This window comes from Coenobita brevimanus, chromosome 63 (assembly GCF_032717465.1).
Source record: "Coenobita brevimanus isolate Jiangsu-jjx chromosome 63, ASM3271746v2, whole genome shotgun sequence".
NCBI lineage: Eukaryota > Metazoa > Arthropoda > Malacostraca > Decapoda > Coenobitidae > Coenobita > Coenobita brevimanus.
Window position 1 is genome coordinate 6,375,406 of NC_137016.1, and position 20,000 is coordinate 6,395,405.

General features: G+C 43.0%; 1 protein-coding gene across 1 annotated transcript in view; it reads left to right on the top strand.

The window, feature by feature from the left end:
* Nucleotides 1-20,000, top strand: part of LOC145404465 (ras-related and estrogen-regulated growth inhibitor-like protein) — a 392,258-nt gene that overhangs the window by 20,024 nt on the left and 352,234 nt on the right. Inside the window, exon 2 of the mRNA XM_080275991.1 lies at nucleotides 16,978-17,016. The gene's annotated coding sequence lies outside the window, so the exon portion shown is untranslated. The remainder of the gene's footprint in view (nucleotides 1-16,977; nucleotides 17,017-20,000) is intronic.

Below are 20,000 nucleotides of genomic sequence, written 5' to 3' on the forward strand. Positions count from 1 at the left end.
GAGGGAGGAAAGGTGACCGAAGATGAAAGAAGGGTAGCATCAAGGGAAAATGGGAATGGAGCAAGGGAAGGAGAGTGTGACAATGATTGACACGAAACGGAGAGAAATAAGGAGGAAGGGTAGGTGTGTGTGTGTGTGAGAGAGAGAGAGAGAGAGAGAGAGAGAGAGAGAGAGAGAGAGAGAGAGAGAGGAAGAGAGAGCGAGAGAATGAAGAAAGGAAAATGAGAGAGGCGAGGAGGGAAGGAAAGAAACTGAAAAAAACTAGAATGGGAAGAGGGATGAAGTAGGAAGCTTAGTGAAGGAAGGAGAAAGGGTGAAGGAGAGTATGAGTTACCTTATGGGTGGGTGAGTGATTGGGTGAATGAATGAGGAACTGAGGGTTGCTGAAATATGAGTCAGGCAATTACTGAGTAAATATGAGAGTTGCATTAGGTCAGAGATTGTGAATGGTACAGTAGGCAAGCTAGGGAGAAAGCAAGGAAGTAGGCCATGAGTTAGAATACGAAAGAATGAAGACATGAGAAGAGAAGCTTGTAAAAGAATGAGTACTGTAGTTGGCATCTTAGTTGAAGTGGCATGAGTTAGTGCTGCCGAAGAGGAGAAAAATGAGTAAGGTAGTAATGACGAAGATGAAGAGAAATTGGTGAGAAAGGGAACTGATAACTTAGCTGACACTTACTCTACAGAGGCATGAACAAAATAGATCAGGTGAGGAAAGTTGTGGATGAGAATATTAGTAATGTAGGCTTTCGTTAAAAAAAATATAAGTGAATTAGTGGTACATGAACTTAAAGTAGGAAAAAAAATTGAGTGATACAAGAAACTATAGAGATGAGGTGGAGGAGAAAGGGATGTGTGTGTGTGTGTGTGTGTGTGTGTGTGTGTGTGTGTGTGTGTGTGTGTGTGTGTGTGTGAGAGAGAGAGAGAGAGAGAGAAGGAGGAAAAGAGGCATATAATGTGGGAGGGTGTGAGTAAGCATGTGGAGGAGGGAAGAATTTAGAGAGAGAGAGATTCAGAAAAGGAGAAGAGTGGGAGAGAGGGAATGAGTAAGCGTATGGAGGTGGAAAGGAATGAAGGAAATGAGAGTGAGAGAGAGAAAGAGGAAGGAGAGTACGAATTAATAGAGAAAATGGAAAAAGCAATGAAGGAGGAAAGGATGGAGTAAGGAAATTAGTCAGAGAAGAAAACAGGGGTGAAATTATTTGTTGCGCTACAGACTACTCAGTGAGGAATTAAGAGAGTTACTGAGTTTGTAGGGCAGTGGTGGAGTAAATATGAGAGATGCTTTAAGTCAGTAACTGTAATTAACACTGCAGACAACGAAGGAAGGTAGGAAGGAAGAATGTAGGCTGAGGTACAGTGTCCTATAGAGTGAAGAGGCAGTGTTATGAGAAAAGAAACTGATAAGAGGATAAATAAAGTAGCTGGCACCGTAACAGAGGCGTGAGTAAGTTAGTGTTGGCGATGAGGAGAAGCAGATGAATAAGATAATGAATAAGGTAGGTGGCGATTTGGTAACAGAAGTATGAGTAAATCTGAGCAGGAGAAGAAATTGGATAACGCGCGAGTGCAATGCAGCTAAGTGATTGCGTGTGCCGGGAATGAAGTTACCTAGTGTCTGCGACGGTGGGTCTGAAACTGAGTTAGTGAATAAGTGAATAGGTTATGCAGTGAATGTGTGATGGGAATATTATCAAGTGAGTACGAGAATTGATTTGGGAGAAAGTATAAGTAAGGAATAGGCCGATGCGCTACTCTTAGGCCCTAAGGACGTAATTGACTTCATTGTTATCCAGCCTGCAACAATCCCATGCTGCATTTGAGGGCTCTTTGATATTTAAACTGAAAAAGACAAGAGCTGCAAATGAAATGCTGTTCCTCCACCAGCGTGTCAGTCGGTCAGCGTCAATAAGTCAAAGATCATACCGCACTCGATAACTTACCGCGCAACCTTAAATTTCATGACTTTTTCTGATTGTGGAGTCACCATAAGGGAAGATTATTTAAAAACTGGCTTCGTCCACATGATTATCGAAAGGAACACATTATATGGTAGAATACAGTAGTGCCAGTGGATAAGTCGGACCGAAAATTTGCTAGTTTGGAACAAGGGTAAATTATGCTTAAACACTGAACAAGACAGGATTCAAAACTGTGTGGAACTGTGGATATATTGTGAATTATTTAAAGAAGTTAGGTAAAGAATTTGACTTCAGTCGGTTCATTAATAATGATAAAATTATTATGGGGCATAAGAGCAGTGAGTCACCCTGTAGTGTTCATTAAAACTGATGACGTACACACACACACACACACACACACACACACACACACACACACACATATATATATATATATATATATATATACGCTTCATGATATACAAGGCTACATGTAACTTTCACTGACCTCATCACAATAAAACGTCTCCCCTGTGATGAACAAAATCGCATGGTGGTGGAAAGAATTTACTAACAGGATAGGTCACCTGGTTCAGGGTGTTACGTACGTCCTGGAACAGAGGATGGTGGGGTGACTTAGGGTGTGAGACCTGACCTAGGGTAATGAAGAATGAAGATGGACATTTAGGAGACAGCAAGTGGTACAAGAGAGGACGACTGATTGCGGCCGTAGGTGAATCTGCCGCTGAGCTCAGAAAACGCATCAGATTATCGCCCTGTTGTTAAATGATTGTGTGCACCACCGTAAAGAAAACAACTGTAATTTCTCTCTCTCTCTCTCTCTCTCTCTCTCTAGTTTAGCTTAGCCAAGTTCCGTTAGGCTGTGATAAGTGTTTTAGAAGGTATAAAAGAACTAAATGTGTGTCAATTTTATGACAGTTTTGATTCAACATTTCTCTTGGTTATTACTGCGATCTTCTGGATTCTTTTTGTCTTCTGGCTGCTTTACGCTGGGGAGACAATTTTAGACCTGGAGGGCATGAAAGACTGACGAAGAGAATGTATGTGAGTGAGGTGGAGGGGGGGAGAGGGAGGGGGAGGCCGAGGATGAGATGGAGGGATGGGTTGGAGAGGTATATGAGAAAGGGATGTGTGAGTTGGGAGCAGGGTAGTAAAATGGCGGGGGACAGGGCGACGTGGAGGCGATTTGTTTGTGGCCAACCCGAATGGGATTGAGGCGTCTGGCAATAGATAGATAGATAGATGGATTAGATATAGCGTGCATTAACCCCCGTTCCTACCAGAGGGATTCCTGGATTTGTGGAACAACCACAGTGTAACACACGTGACACGACCCCTGTTTCACCAGAATTTAGGAAGCAGAGCTCAGAAGGAGACAGGCCATAGAACCGACAGGTAGTGGAGAGAGTGAACAAGAAAGAGAGGCCCAACTAAACTTACTTATTATATTGTCTGTGTAAGACATACCCTGCTCAACTTAGATTTTCTCTGAAGATAATAAATTAAGATCAACTCACTGTATTCATCTTTAATTCCTACTACAAGAAATCGAGAGTGACAACTAAACAACAAAACTTCTCTACAATTTAGTACAAAGTCTTTTATGACACGTACCTGCAGAGAGGAAGAATAATCAAAGAGTTACCGGACTGAAGGAAGGCTATGAATACTGTGACCATGGGAAGTGTTCATGAAGAGTCCTTACTAAGATTCTTCCACATACAGGTCGCCATAGCAGTGACTTATTATCATTTGACACGATATTATTTGGTCTTATATTTTCCTTCTGTAATTCATCTCATGTGACTGTGAAACATTTGGTAGGTTTGAAGATAAAAGTATAGTCAAGTTTTAAAAAGTCTGAATATAGTCCTAGATCTTGAAGCGGGTGACACAGTTTCCACTACCACAACTCATCCATACACCCAAGCACATGCATTCACACACTTGCTATCAGATGGCTGGTATAATTAAGTTTTGATCTGTAGAAACAACAAAATACATGTGAGGATTCTGCACCCCCTTCTTTCTCGCTTGTCCCCCCAAAAAAAAAAAAAAAATAATAAGAATAAGAATAAAGAGATAGATAAATAAATATGTTAAGTAAATAAAAGGAAATAAAAATAAACTAGTCTTGGTTATGACGAAATCGGTGGTGAGTTTGTGAGTCTACGTCCCCATCGTACATGTAAACAAACCACCAAGCTGTCAGACCCAAACGCTGGTGGGCAAGGAATTAACAGACACGTTAGTAAAGCCTTCCATCTTTTTCCTCTTATTTTAGGGCAACAGTATCACTAGTAGAACCTCAGCATATTTGAGAAAAAATAATGTTCCCATATAATCTTTTCACTCGTTGTATAGTGCAGAGGTCCAAAATAAGGCTAAAATAGACTGGATCTTTTAAGGGTTGGTAACTGGTCTTCATCCTTAGTGACCATTACATGATCGAAAACTTGTGTGTGCCTGGCTGTGTGTAGCATAATATGATCGTCTCCCCGACTGGCATCAATAGATCACTGGACCTCTAGCGGTACATAAGAAAATGGTCACAGTATTGTATAAACATCAGAACCGTACTAACACATGCACAGTACAAAAATAGTTACACAGCCACAAATACAGCATCACAGCTAATAACAGTGATCTTAAAACAGCAAAATCACAGAAACGACGCTAAACACAGGCGTAATGCAAGGACAACTGCGACATCACAATCACAAAACCACAAACAAAAACACCGGGCAGACAAAGACCAGAGACAAAGTCACAGATGAACAGAAACAACGCAAGAGTACCAGTCACTGCATATATATATATATATATATATATATATATATATATATATATATATATATATATATATATATATATATATATACCACAGCTACAACACCAAAACCACGAGAAATTTAACTAGGCAAGAACAAGAACAGAAGTCACGGACGAAAAGGCATAACACATTAACCGTATCACAAACCCACTAAACCAATAATAAAACAGAGACAATTACAGCAACGAAATAATAACAATAAAACAAAACCAACAAGAATAGAAAGTGAAGTCACAGTAGAACACAATCAAGCACATATCGCAGACACATTAATGGAGGACGACCCTTTCATACAATGCCACTGATATAACTGGGCGGCTCTGTTACCTCTTTATTCAGACGTCCCTCATCTCTCTCCCTGTCGCCTGAAAGAAGGGTGGTAAATTGCATGAAAGCTGCAACTTCAGCCTGTACTTCACCGGATTTACGTCATATGAGCCTGGGGCCACAATAACAACTACGCTAATACAAAAAACACTGTCACTGCTACGCTGTTGCAACCTTCCATCCAACCAAGCACATACCCCCCACCTCCCTGCACACCTAACCAAGCACATACCCCCCACCTCCCTGCACACCTAACCAAGCACATAGCCACACACACCCCACCTTCTCTGTATGACACAGGGACTTAAAAAAAAAAAAAAAAAAAAAAAAAAATCAGTGGTTTATGCCTGGTAATAATGAAGTTATGAGCAGATTTAATGAAATTGTGGCTCGTGCTTTTTATTTTTATTTAGGCAGCTATTTTTTATTCTTTTATGATAGGTACGGTCATGAAACTTCATATATAATTAGATAATGATATACTCATTTATCATGTACAATTTCTGCCTCATAGGTGTAATAGTTGCAACGTTTAAATAGAAAAATACATTAAAATAATCAGTTTTATGTATATTTGCAATTCATAGTCTCATGGCATTCTAACTACCAAAACACACCAGGAGGCATATTAACACATATTTCTGGAGAGCTTGAAGCTTGTACCTGTATTAGCTTCTGAGTACTAGCGCGGAAACGAAAAAGTTTTTTTCTTACTTTTTCATTATTTAAAAAAAAAAAAAAAAAAAAAAAAAACCTACTTAAGACACAACATTCTACCTACCAAAAGGCACTAGTTCACTATAAGACACATAAAATTTCATGACTCTGTACTAAATACTTTCTGAGTTTTGACCCTCAACGAAATCCCTACGCCCGGCCAGCCGCCCTGCCGCCCAACTCTACGGACGGACACCTATTGATCCCAGGATAACAACATCCTCCTCTGACTTTGGCAGGTGGAGAGTAACAACTACACCAGTGCAATAATTATAACACAGCTACAACACCACAGCTACAAGAACACCAATCAGGAATAACAAGGAGAGAAATAACACGACTGGGCATATTACAAGCACACTAGCAGAAAAGCAACTACACTAATACAGCAATTACAGCACCAGTACAGCTAGAACACTACAACCACAAAAAGAACACACCAGCCAGGAATGAGTTTTTAAGAGAAGTCAGGGAATACAAGAACACAAGCAAGAACAGGAACAGAGGCAAAAAGCTACATATATCACCAAGACATTGACATTAAAAGTGTCCCTGTACAGAAACAACATCACCAGAATCCAAAGAAGAATGCACCAGTCAGGCATGTGGAGGAACACGAGACGTAAAGGTGAAGAAAATAAGAAACCAGCAAACTAAAGGCAATTACACCAGCACAGTAGCTACAGGACCAGCACAGTACAAAAGAGCACAACATAAGCGCAAGAAGAACACTAGCCAAGCAAAGAAAAACACCAGGAATTATGCAGAATAAGAATGCAGGGAATCATTGACGACAAGAACATACCTGGAAGTGGAGCAGGGTAATAGGAGGGATTACGTTCTAAGGTGGTTTGCACAGAGATGAGGGGCCGGCTCTGCAACGTGACCAGCAACACCCCCTCCCTCTCCGCTTCTCCCTCTCCCCCTCCCACCTACCCTCTCCCTCACTCCACTCTACCACCCCTCCATACCTCTATCCCTACCTTTTTCCTCACCCCACTCTGTTACCCCCTCCAACTCTTCGCTTTTCTCCTCACTCACCATCGTTTACTCGACTCTGCAACCCCCCACCCCGTTAATTTCTCTCCCCATTCTGTCATCCCTACCTTCACTGCTCTACCCCACCCCTTACATCAATCTGTCACATCCCCCTCCCTCCTCACTGCTTTCGTCATAGCCAATTCGCACCCCACTCCCTACCGCACTCACCTATCATCATCCATACCTTACTCCACCATCCCCCCCTCCTCTCTTCACCATCTCCTCTCATTCTCCCTCACCTTCTCCCACCCATATTTCACTCTCCTCGATCCCATCTTTACTCCCTCACCCTCCCTCCTCTCCCACCCCTCATCTCTCTCTCTCTCTCTCTCTCCTGCTGTCCACCCTCCATTCTATCCCCTCCACATCCACCCTTTCTCTATTCCTCATCTCACTCACGCCACTTTTCCATCACTTTCACTCCACTCCCTCGCTGTTCACTCTCTCACCCATCTTTTCCCACCCAAGCTTCAGTCTCCACCCTCTTTCCACCGACCCACCTCACATCCTCACTCCACTCTCACCCTTACTCCGGTGGTCTAGTCTTATTTCTATTCATTTCTAATTATATCCACTCCTCTTCCTCACCCACACTTGTCCTTCCTCCTTCCTCCACTCCAACCCAACTCTCGTACTTACATAAGCTACCTCTCCCCCATCATACCCCTGCACTACCCTCCCTCATTCCCAAACACACTCTCACCCCCTCTCTTAACACTCCCACATTCACATTTTCTGCTAATATATCTCTCACTCTCACCCGCATACTTGCATCAAACTCTCTCCCACCCTCATTCTTACTCACACCCACATCCTTCCCCGTACCCTCACCCCTTTCTACACACACACACACACACACACACACACACACACACACACACACACACACACACACACACGCTGAATCTGTTCTTTCACCCGCTGCACGTCTTTATTCCCACAGTTTCCACTCCCATGCTCACTCCCACCCTCACTCCCACTCCCTTTCCCATCCCAGTCCCTTTATAACCCTTATCCAGTGTAAGTGGTTTATGATGATTTGTTCATTACAAACATTTTATAAGTGGTTTTATTGGTATTTACGTATTTTATGGGTATACACTGTTAAGTCAAAAAAGTTATGCCCAAAGTCCAGAAACGTTTTTGCTGCTTTATCCTTGACTAGAAGATTACAGCCGTGCCCTGCATGGAGCCTGTTATGGGACTACCCGGCTAAAGCTCCTCTCACACTAGCCGAATTCGTTCCCGTATTCCCACGACTTGCAGTACGTGCGAAATTATTCAGTCCCTGAAACTTCGGGTGTCTTCTTGAGAGTACGGCGAGACCTCCGAAACAATTGTGAGGCTTTTATTTTTTTGGCGAACTCTCACGAAAAATCTTATGCATGCAGCATAAGTACACTATACGTCCGTGGTTCGGCAAATACGTGTAGGGTACGTGGGCATTACGTGTGCAATACGGGAGAATTCAGGGGAAAATCACCCGCACACACAGCGGACGAATGTTGTACGTATTGCACGTACGAACCTTGTACGCAGGACATCGGTCCTGCTTGTACGCACCTCGTACGTAAAGGAAGAATCCCACACGTAATACATCCGTATTTCGTGCATATTACGGCAGTATTACGGCACCTTTCGCAGAACCTCACACGTATCGTGTATGTACCATCTAGGTCCACCATTCTCTCTCTCTCTCTCTCTCTCTCTCTCTGACCACAGTAGACACAAGACACTCTGGTGTCATGTAAGACCCCAAACCCACCATCACCTGTTAGTAATCAGAAGGGGAGGCGATTGTACGTATTCTTTGCGGCTTAGGAAGATTTCTTTAATATTGGTTTGTTTTGCCTACCATTCTTTACTCTTCTCCTGTCTTCTATTTTATATATATATTTTTTCAGGATCGACCTAGGTAGCATCAATAACATCTATCTATCTATCTATCTAAAGCCCGACGCCCTAATCCCGCAAAGGGTGGCCGCAGACAAAACGCCTCCAAGTCACTCTGTCACCCACCATTTGACTCCCCTCCCCCCAACTCACCCCCCCCCCTCCCTCATATACCTCTCAACTCCATCCCTCCACCTCATCCTCGGTATGATATTAACATGACAGACAGAATTACACTGGTAAGGACGATGTGTTGCGGAGCGTCTTAATCGACAAGAATACTGTACGATCCTTCAGTTGCTTCCTTCACTTTCCATGACTATACCTCATTCACCTTAACTTGGCGGAGGTTTTTGACTGTTTGCAACCACTTTTCCATAGCTACATGGCAGAAAAACATACTACGGCTTTACAGTGTTTCCATAACACTTCATGATTAACACTGTATGCTTGCGTTAATCTCCATATTTTGCTCAGATCTTGAGAGAGAGACATAGCAATTTTACGCCTAGCTAACTTGGGCAGAGTGTTCACGAGTGTATTGGAGTAACTGGAAAGAGGAGGAAGGCTGAGAGTAGGGTAGGGAAAAAAGTGTGACTGGAGGAGCCCAACGGATAGGAAAGACTAACAGCATAAGCAGAAGGATTAGTTGTAAGGAAGAGGTTAATACGAGTGTGCTGTCTGCTTTATTTCAACCAGGTAGTCCCCTGCTTAAGGTGAGTCCAGATTTACGTGAGTGCCATGAGAGGTTTATTTTGAGTCTCTTTTCATTTGAGGCGGGTTATTATGGGAGTGATCTGCCGCTTTTGTGAGCTACCTGTTGACCTGTGTGTGGGGACAACGACCCCTCCAGCCTGGGAAGATGTCACCAATTTAAAGTTTTATGTATAAACTGTACTTGTGTGTATGTGACTGGAACGGGGGGAGGAGGTTGGGGTTTTATGTGTGTGTGTGTGTGTGTGTGTGTGTGAGAGAGAGAGAGAGAGAGAGAGAGAGACTTCGTATTAGGCATATTATGAAACTTAACACTGGTCATCTCTCGTAGCAATGGATTTGATGGAGTTTGCGTTCAGTTCAGCTGCTTTTGCACGTCTCTCCTAAGCTGAGGAAAGTAAATTGATGGCAGAGATGAATTTTATAGCTGTCAATCGGCCACTATCTATGAACTTTGTACGATTTTTTACTAGCTAAAGACGGATTTATTTGGCTCGTGTAAACTCCGCACAACCAGAAGCCTAAAATCCGTATTAAGTATCGTCCTCCCCAAAAATTACCTTCGTATTTTATTCAGGCCAGAGAAAGACGATTTTATCAAGATCAAACCCATCGCTTCTCCCAGCAGTTAAGATGAGCCCTCAAAGCTGAAGAGAATTCGAAACCAAGGCGACTTAAGGAGGGTCTTAGAGGCCTCCAAACGCATCCTCCTTACAGGTGAACTTCTGCGTATGGTACCTTGATATTTTGTGTTCTCGGGACGGGCACGTTGTTGGGTACAGTACGTTGTGTACCCTTGTTGGTGTTCGCCCAGCAGTAAAACTGAGGAGGATGTAACACTAACTATTGCGATCCTTTTCTAAAACATTGAATGAATAAATACATGAGAGAGAGAGAGAGAGAGAGAGAGAGAGAGAGAGAGAGAGGGGGGGGGGAGAAATGGCATAACTGACTGCCTGTCTTGTTACCTCTCGTGCGGTCGACAGGAGCTTATGTAAACCTTCATATTGTGTGTTATTTATGGAAACTAACTCATATTCAGAAGACATAACATATAAGAGCAAAATTAGGTGCACAATACACATAGCTAATAGAATAGCAAATCAAAGGGAAGGTGTGATAATGGCTACAAAGGTGATGAGATTATATACTCCAATAACTTTGATTTATTTAACACAGAACCCGTACACATAAAAGGGGAAAAGGGTAGCCTCTGACTGCTAGTGGTATGCTGGAGTTATTCTGTAAATCATTTGTGCAACTATTACATACACATTTATTTTTCATTGACGGTGGGTTTCATTAATTGCTTTTTTGTCATGAAGCCAGACTGTTGCGTGATAGAAAAAATATGGAACAAGATAACGCCATTATTGTTGACATTTTATTCATGCATTCTCGCACAGGGGTTCATGGTAAAACACTGATTGTATTTGCGTCTGGTTTTACACATGAAACCCGATAGCTACATGGCTGTGGGCTGTAGGAAAATCATATATCATTCACCATTATTGCCGGTATATATGTGGATTACTTGATAGTGGGTCACGCTAAAACAATGAGTGATTATTATTATGTAATGTTTGCAGTTGTATGCGACAGTAATTGTGGTGGCAGAATGTTACATAATGGAAAAAAAGGATGAAAGTGCCCAGCCTTTCCATTGTTTTCTTATTCATGGATTATCTCCGCAGCCATCTAATCGTGAATAAACAGCGAGCGACTGTAATCATCCAGCACATGTAACCACGAGTCGTATAAACCATTTGACCCGATTTTTCCCCTCAAAAAATGTGTGGAAACTTTACAGTGTTCAACATTATGTCGCTATGTTTGATGAAACTGAGGATCATTATGTGAGCAAGTTCATCAAGCTAAACCAATAAATGATTATGAAATGAATGAATCTATTAGGTTCAGTAATGACCAAAACATCGGGGTCAGATTTTTTCTCCTTCGTTTATACTCATTCCTCATGAGAGGTCTCCCCTAAATTCAGTAACATCAGCTGTCGGCAAAAAGAATCCACCCATTATGCAATCCTTTATCATCGCATCAGGAGCAAAGGAACGCAAAACTAGGCTCCCCGGTCCGTACATTCAAGACCAGGGCGACAAGTTGTTGACGTTGCGTAACCCCAGTCTTTCTGGCCAGGCGGACCCATCTACCCCAGGCAAGCAACCACCCCTGCAAGGCCATCCTGTCCAGTGAACCGATACTCCTTCTCTGTAGACAGCGCCACGCCACGACAAGCGCGGGGAAGAGTGTGGAGGTTTGGTTCCCGGATGGACGCTGCATTTACGTCTCCACGCAGTTAACAAGGGCGACATAGAAGGCTCCACATCAAGAGTTATTTGATTATATGGTTACCTCCCACCGTTACAAATGATTTCCTGTGTTAAAGGAAACTTTTGGACTTGTCACTCAGTGCACTGCCACCTGAAGCTGAAAAAAGAGAAATATCAATTGACAAGAAAATTGATTGAAATGGAGAGGAGGGCAGACACACACACACACACACACACACACACACACACACACACACACACACACACACACACACACACACACACACACACACACACAGTGATAAAGGTGAGGGAAGAAGTAGGCAACACTGCATCAAGTGAGTGGATGATAGTCGCCACTACCTACCACTAAGGGTGACAAGTTGCGACATCATGCGAGTAATAAAGCCAAAGTGTTCCATTGAGGTCACACAATACATCAGTAACAGGCAGTGAAGGGCCAAGGTAATAAGGCTGTGAGGTGTGTGAGGCTGAGGTGTGTCAAACTGTTCGGTGTGCGTTTTTTTAATGCAAGGAAGAAGGAACCAAAGACCAGAAGCGACAGAAAAGAGATAATGATGCAACAATGCGGCAAAGAGACGGAGGTTGAAGGCGGGCCAGTAAGAGGAGAAGAGTTACTGAGAAGAAAAGCCTTTGACTTTACGTTGTTGAGAAGAGCTGTATGTGGGGAGCCTTCCCACACATGAGAGTTGTACTCTACACAGGGGGGCGAATACCGTCCGTTTATAAAGTCAACATCTGTGCAGGAGTAAAGAAGTCACGGAGTCAGCTTAGCACACCTAATCTTTTGGAAACAGATTTTGGAAGAGATTTAATATTTTTCCAAGATAAATCCCGAGAGAATGAAACCCCAGTTACGTTCAAAGATGATGCAGGATTGAGTTGGACATTATTAAAGATTAGTGGATACTCCTGCAGAAGATTTTGGTGGGTTGAAAGCTGTAGGAACTGAGTTTTTTATGTATTAAAAACAACAAGATTGCTTTTACCCCAACCAAAGATATGAGCCAAGTCTGACGTTATGTGGGCCTTAGCCTCATCCCTTGTTTGTTGAAGTAATTGCTGAGATGGACGCTGCGAGAAGCGAATGGAAAGGTGAAGCGTGGAATCATCAGTGTATGAGTGGATAGGGTTAGATGTACAGCTTAGAAGGTCTATATAAAAAATATAAGGAAGGGAGCTTGTGATAGCACAGAGCACTGAGGAACAACGCTATTGAGAGCTCTACAAGAACTGTAGCCGTCTGTAACAGCAGCTGTAGAACGACCAGAAAGGATGCTAGAGATGAAGGCACTGATAGAAAGATAGAATCTATATGAGGGCAGTTTGGAAATTAAAGATTTATGCCAGACTTGATTGAAAGCCTTTGAGATGGTACTTCTAAAGGAAATGCTTTCGCCAAAGTCCCGAAAGGAAGCTGATCAGGAGTCTGAAACGTAGGTGAGAAGATTGCCAGTGGAAAATCCTTGGCGAAACTCACACTGACGATCGGACAGTAGGTTGTGATTGGAAAGGTGCATTAAAATTTTCTTGTTAAGAATATATTCAAAAATATACAGGATGTTAGAGCAAAATTTATTAATTATCAACTTAAAGAAAAATTCAATAAAATTTATCCAATAAATTTTGCTGGATTTTACTTTAAACTGTCAGTTGCATTTTATCCAATAAATTTAACTGGCTAAAACTAAATGAAGAAACACTGAAATTATGTTTCCGCCCTGAGGGTCGCCAGGCCAAAAAAAAATAAAAAAATTGTGTGTTCAGGGTCGCGGCCAAAAAAAAATGGGGAAACACTGTGTAGGGTGTGTAGGGTGTGTCAGGCAATGAGGTATGTGATATGTATGAGGTTTGTGATATGTGTGAACTGTGATGTGTGTGAGGTGTGTGAGAGGCTGTCGGGGGAGGGGGTGATATGTGTGGGGTGTGTGAGGCTGAGGCATATGAGGCTTTGTGGTACATAGGGCGTGACGTGATATAAGTATGTGTGTATGAGGTGTATGAAGCTGTGAGGTACGAGTAGGTGAGAGTTGTGATGTGCGTGAGAGTTTGTGAGGTGTTTGTTGCTGTGTGTGAAGGTTTGTGAGGTGGCTATTTAGGTGTGTGAGGTGTATGTGTTGTTTGAGGGTGTATGAAACGGTAGGTGTACGACGCTGTGGGGTGTATGAGGTGGGCAAGGGCCGCGTGCGTATGACACGTGTCTTGAGGGTGATGGTGGTATACGGCAAGGAAGACCCAGGTAATGCAATTAACACACTAAACATCATCCCTCACCTGCACAAGACACACACGGGGGATAAATGAGTGAGTGAGTCAGCTACACAAGTCACATTCGTGGGTACGTGGGAAGTAAGTGAATGAGTGAATGAGTCAAGAGACAGGCTGAAATGTAGTGGGGGTGAGTGAGTGATTGTGTGTCAGTAGGAAACGTGAGTTATTTGCACACAACATTTACATGGGTAAGTGAGGGGGAGGGGGGGCTGGGTGAGTCAGTGAGTCTAATGGCATGCAGGTACGGGTGGGGATGAGTAGATGAGCCAATTGATGAGTCAAATGGCAGGCAGAGATGGAGTGGATGAGAGAGAGTACATAAATGAATCAACATTAACCCCCTGCGCACGACAAATACAATGGGTACAAGGGTAGTGAGTGAGTGAATGAATGAATAAGTGAGTAGCATACCTCACTTACACACGAACAAGAGGTAGGCCTGGTTGGAAAGTGGATGAGAGAGTAACTGAATGAGTGTGCAGGAGCAAACTGTGTGACAGAGTGAGTTGCAAGAAAGGTGTGAATGATGTGAATTGATGAATATACTGATTCATGAGGATGGAGCCCAAGTATGAGGAAGCTAATGAGAGTGACCCACGAGTGAGTAGGGACGTTATAAAAAGTGAATGAGCTGATAAGTGATTCGTGAGTAAATTTTTTAATAACTGTTGTGTGAGAAAAAACTGTATGGTTAGTGAGTTAGTGGCCTAGTGACTGAAGAAGTAGATTGGTGTGCCTGAAGTGATTTACTTGAATAGGTAAATAAGTTAGTCAGTGAATACTCGAAGCAATGAGTGAGTTAGTGAGGATAAAAAAAATTACTTAAGCTTGTGTGTGTGTGTGTGTGTGTGTGTGTGTGTGTGTGTGTGTGTGTGTGTGTGTGTGTGTGTGTGTGTGTGTGTCAAACTCCTCCACAGACAAGAGCCGAAGCATCATATAATAGCTGCTTTTTATCTTTTTTTACTGAGGTTGTTTTGACATTGAGGGACTATAATTTTCGAGATCTCAGCCATGAACCGTAACGTGGAATGAGAGGGAGGGAGAAGGAAGTATGAAGAGGAGAAAGGAGCAGGAGAGAACAAGGAGAAAAAAGTGAAGGAGAATAGGATGAAAGAGAGGGGCAAAGAGGGTGAAGGTGAGGGAAGATGGGGTAAAAAATAAAAGAGGAAGACGATTCGAATAAAGGAGGTTTGGATAGAGAGGGAACTGGGGACTAAGGAGAGGTAGGGGAATAGAAGATAATAGGATTGTAGGAGAAGGGGGAGAACAGAGCAGAAGGGTAGGCGATGTGAATGAGGAAGGGGGAGGTAAGGGGAAATGAGAAATTGTTGAAAAGGGAGGGAGATTAAAAGGGAATGAAAGGAAAGAAGCATATGAACAGCTGAGGAAGTGATGGGAAATGGTGGAAAGGCATAGGATGTACAGATGTCAAGGGAAAAAGGAAAATACGGAGGGGGGGGGGAGAGGTAACGATTGGGAGAAAAAAGAATGAGAGAAATGAAGGGGAAGATAAGATGGTGAGAGAGATAAAAAAATGAGGAAAGAAAGGGGTGGAGGTAAGGAAAAGGAAAATTGAATAGAAACTAGAAAGAGGGAAATTAAGAAAGGATATGAGGAAAAAGAGAAGAGGTAAAAAAGGCTTAGGGATAAGGTATTGTTAAACCAGAGCCAAAAGGCTGTGTAGAAAAATCCCTCTTGTTTACCCCTGTCGACCAGAACAGGTGAGGAGGAGGAGGGAGGAAAGGAGGAAGAGGGTGCAGGGGAAGGGGTTGTATGTAATACCACCAACTTCGCACTTGGCTGCACTCTACTAGATTCTTCCTCCCTCCGTGTGTGTGTGTGTGTGTGTGTGTGTGTGTGTGTGTGTGTGTGTGTGTGTGTGTATGTGTGTGTGTGTGTGTGTGTGTGTGTGTGTGTGTGTGTGTGTGTTTCGGGCAAAATGTCATTCTTAGGGCAGTTCTTCCATAAATTTGTCCATACCATTTCCTCACAGATTATTCCCGTTTTTCTTCCTGCCGCAATTCCATTCTTATTCTCGTCTCCTCAACGACACAACTTCCTCGGCCAGTACCCAGATTAAATTAGGAGGGTATCTAGCACCTCTTCTTCAAAAACTTACTTTTTCGTATGTAAAGTAGAATTATTGTCGTTTTTACCAGTGTTAGTTGCATCCTTCTTAAAATAAATCGCCAAGGAAGAAATGCAAGAAAACCTCACAAGCCAACGACAGTCCTCCCGCTAGACACAGCATCTGCGTTTAAATGAAATACTTCGAATGCCTTGCGAGTTTATTACCTACTGTGTTGGGCAATTGCAGAAAAAGTCAACAAAAAAAATGTTAACGCGGAGACAGGGTAAGGATTGAAGTTGTAGGGAGACAAAGGGGAGATCGACAAAGGAAGGGATCGAGGGTGTATGGAAGCAGGAGAGGATGAGCTGGGTGAAGATCTGGGTATATTTCTGGGTTTATTACTGATAGGGATCTAGGGAATATACTGTTACTGGGACCGATGAAATTTACTGTGAAGGTGTGATTATACTGTAAAAGATTAAATATACTGCATGGAGGGAAATTACTGATAAAGGGCATATACTGTGATAAATACAATGTGGTGCGACAAAAAAATATACTTAAATAGAGGGAATATACTATAGCAGGAGGAAAATAGTGATAGTGAGTGTAGTGCCATAGAAGGTATGTACCGTGCGAGGGGAAATATTATGATAGAGGGAATTTACGGTGATTGAGGAAATGTATTGTTGTCGGGGGAATATACTGATATAGAGTTGTCAGCTTATGGAACAGATTGCTTCGAAATGTGATAAATTGCAATACAGAAATAACAGCTGAAAGTCGCTTAGATAAGTATCAGGCTTTGAATCCCTAATTGTAAGTGATCATTGTTGAAAAATACAGAAATCTGACTAACTGATTTTTGCTCTCTTTCAGATCGTAGAGAATGCAACAGCAGCAGATTAACGTGTAAAGGTACGTTTCCGTTTTATATTAAGTTGGTGTGGAATACAGTTTATTATGTCAGTGAAGTTGTCATGGTACTGTAGTTTTTCTATGGTGTTTGGTGCTCCTTCTTCCCTTTTCTTGTTGGCCTCGGCTGAAGGGTTTGGTGGGCGTCAGGGGAGCCTTCTTGCTGTACTATTCTTATTTCAGCCCATAGAATTGGATATGACAGTCATAATCTTCTTTGTAACAGACAGTTCCAAAATGACCAGTAAGTCTATCGTTGTTTGCTTTGCTTTAGACTTCTTTGCGTTCGTTTTTTACTATGGAAGAGGAAATACACTTTGACTGTGATTATCCTATGGCTGGTAGGAATTTGTAGTTAATAATTTATTTTGGTTAGGAATATGTTATACCCGTGAATATACTGTGTTTGAGAGTTCACTGTGGTTTTGAATGTGTGTGGATATTATTACACTGTAATAAGAATATGCTGTGATAATGTACTTCGGAAGAGGGAATATGCGGTGAGAGGGGTAATATCTAGTGATGCTATATACTGTGGAGGAGAAGTATGCCGTGACTGAGGGAATATACCGAATGAACGAAGACAAGGTTTAACGAATCTGAAATATAAGAGTATAATTCAGTAGCCCATGGACAGTCGGTGTTAGTCCCGAAGAGGTGACAAGTGTGTGTGGCAAGTAGGAGGACCGATAGATGCCTAAAAGAATGGTAATGTCTTTCACCTTAACCCCAGAACAGATAAAGCTGATCACATAGACTTAAAACAGATAATGATGTGGCCAAAATAGTTTCCCATTGTTCCTATCCATTCAGACCTGTGTATTAAACTTTTTTCCTTTATAATTCATCCTCCTTCTTAGGTTTCCATCCATCATATGTTCACTTTATAATCCACCGTTCATCCTAAGCACTCAGGTCTATGTAGCACGTGCCCTTTGATACATACGCCCCTTTTTTGATCATCCATAAACGCTGTGTTCCCTTTACAGTCCCCCATCCACCCTTTGCACATCAGTGGCCTGTGTAGGGTATGCACTTATTAACACATCATCCCCATTTCCCCTTCCATTCACTCATTGATCCCTTTATGTTTCATCATCCACATTGTCCACTGCCCTTTATGTAGTGTCAGGAGTAATACACCCCCTTTTGCAGTCAGGCTAAAACGTGTTCCCTTTGTAGTCCCACGTCCACCTCATCCTCTGTGCCCTATGTAGCATGCAAGAGAGGCGCGAAGAAGAGATTGAGTCAGGCATATTCCCCTCATTAGCCTCAATCCAGCTTCCCCTCAACTCAGTACAGGTTACATCCAGTCCAGCACCGACGCTGCCTGGGGTGTGGCGGGGCGAGGTAAATAGGAACCGGGGTGGGCTAGCTCCAACTGACTCTATTGACCGAGGTGCGACTGTGTGTATGAGAGAGAGAGAGAGACAGACAGAGACAGACAGACAGAGAGAGAGAGAGAGAGAGAGACAGACAGACAGACAGACAGAGACAGAGAGATAGACACACACACACACACACACACACACACACACACACACACACACACACACACACACACACACACACACACACACACCACATCTCACCTCAGAGAGAAAAGGATGTAGGGGAGAGAAGGAATTGGATAGAATTATGGGAGAGAGGAGAGGAAGGAGAGTCACAAGGATAGTGTGGAGAGGAATATTGACGGGAAGAAGTAAGGTAAGGAAGGAGGGAGGGAGGGAGGGAGGAGGAGGAGGAGGAGGAGGAGAAGGAGGAGGAGGAGGAGGAGGAGAGACATAAAGGGATAGAGAAAGAAAGGACGAGAAAGGATAAAAAAAAAGAAGAAAAAAGAAAGAATAAGTAAGAGGAATTGAAACGTTGGAGAAATAGGTGGGAAGGAAAATGGTAGAGGGTAGAACATGAAAGGAAAAGACAGGAGGAAAGAAAAGGGAGGGAGAAAAGGAACAGGGGGAAAAGGGAGTTCAAGAAGTGATGAAAGAAAAAGAAGGGAGGGATGGGAAAAAGAGGGAGACGGTGAAAATGTGTCACAGTGTATACATGTGGAGAAAGAGAGAGAGAGAGAGAGAGAGAGGATGAAAGAGGGAGGGGGAAGGGACAAGGAATGTGTGAAGAGGTAGAGCAGTAGATAGGAATGAGGATAGGCGAATGAAGTGGAAGGAAAGGGGAAAGGAGCAAGAGAGGGGAAAGGGAGAGGGATAGAGGAAAGAGAAGGAAAGAGGAAAGGCAATGAGGAAGAGAAGGAACATGGAAAGAGGTGAGGTAGAGGGTAAGATGGAAGACTGGGGAGTGAGGTGAGGGGATGGTATGGGGAAGTGAGGTGGAGGGAAGGGGAATGAGGGAAGTGGAGAACGTAAAGGGTGGGGGACTAGGGGGAGAATGTAAGAGGGACGGTAGGGGAGGGAAGTGGAGGGTGGAGGTATGGTTAGAGGGAGAGGTGAGGGGAGGCAAGGTGGGTAGGCAACGGGGACAGCACGAGGCCAGACATGTGCTGGGGGTGAGTGTACAGGTGGGCTGCTTATTTCCCCACTAGGTTACCGCATCCTTCCTCATGTCACGGATATTTGGACGGGATGAAAACACAGGCTGTCTGGCTATCACTTATCACTACCTGTTCGCATCTGTGTGTGTGTGTGTGTGTGTGTGTGTGTGTGTGTGGTCTTGCTACCCTTTATAAAACTAACTGGAGTTCAGAAAGAAATATTAGTAATCCATATATCCAATTAAAGCCCTTAATTTCATCTATCCATCTACGGAAAACTCCTGTGTCGTTATAGGATTCAGAATTGCAAATCGCTTCATATATTCCTTTTTCTTTTCCTACACCTGGTACTCAGTTAACCCACATAGAAATGATAACGGAAGAATAACGAGGGAGAGAACTACTTGCTGGTAATGAGGTTATCTGATAGGGCAGTCTTGGTTGGCAGGAGATCTAGAGTAACTAACACCTGTGAGGAAAGGATACACCTGGTGCGATA